Genomic DNA, 974 nt, shown 5'->3' with positions numbered 1-974 from the left:
TAGATAGGTATAATTTGCATCACATCAAGTTTTTGGCGTCATTGTCGGGGAATAGCTTATTTGATTATTAGTTTAATTGATTTTAGTTATTTGATCCTTTTGTGGGGTACAAACCACAAAAAGTTACTTTTGTTTCATTTAATTGTTTTAGTTTTTTTTCTCTGAGACGCAACCACGTCATTGTAATCTTCACCACGCTGTGATCTCACTTTAGTTAGTTTTTCATTTATTTGTTTTTTGTTCCTTTTTATGCGTGTTTTTTTTAGTTTTTTAGGAGTAAATATGGGGGACATCACGACCATGTCAATGGAAGAGTACAAGCGACATATGAGGAATGAAAAAAGATGGGGTCTTGATCCACCAAAAATCCCAACTATGACAAAGTGTGAACTTCTGGGGCGCATTATTAATATGTTAAGGAAACTACCTTTTTATGGGAAGGAGCACGAGGACGCTTATGAGCATATAGAAGAGGTGGTGGAGTTTCACATTATTTTAATGCACCTAACGTGATTAAACATGCGGTGATGCTTCGAATTTTTCCAATCACATTGAAGGGTGAAGCAAAAGAATGGTTAAAATCACTTCCCTTTGGAGCAATCACGACATGGGCTGATTTTAAGACTGAGTTCATCAACCAGTTTACTGCTCCTTCGAAAGTGGCAAAACTTAAAAGAAACATCTAGAATTTTCAACAATTAGAGGGGGAGTCATTATACGAAGCTTGGGAACGTTACAAGAGATTGTTACGACATTGCCCTCAACATGACTTCAATGTGCAACAAGAAATCTCTATATTTTATGATGGCGTCAATGTGTGTACTCACCAACTACTAGATTCTCAAGGGCCCATGACAAAGAAGGATCTGAAAACAAATAAAGCTTTAATTGAAGAATTCGCCAAGCATTCAAGGGAGTATCACAACCCAGGGGGGATATCACAAGAAAAAAGTGAATATAGATGGAGTTTCTGA

The 974-nt window shown here is 36.8% G+C and overlaps 1 non-coding gene across 1 annotated transcript; it reads right to left on the bottom strand.

Moving 5' to 3' along the window:
- Nucleotides 1-665: 665 nt before the first annotated feature.
- Nucleotides 666-772, bottom strand: LOC145110219 (small nucleolar RNA R71). Its single transcript, XR_013709600.1, has one exon. It is a non-coding gene; the product is annotated as a small nucleolar RNA R71 (small nucleolar RNA).
- Nucleotides 773-974: the final 202 nt, after the last annotated feature.

The sequence above is a fragment of the Lactuca virosa genome, chromosome 4 (assembly GCF_052849685.1).
Source record: "Lactuca virosa cultivar CGN04683 chromosome 4, Lactuca_virosa_CGN04683_v6, whole genome shotgun sequence".
Classification (NCBI taxonomy): domain Eukaryota; kingdom Viridiplantae; phylum Streptophyta; class Magnoliopsida; order Asterales; family Asteraceae; genus Lactuca; species Lactuca virosa.
This window is presented reverse-complemented; position numbering and strand designations above follow the sequence as displayed.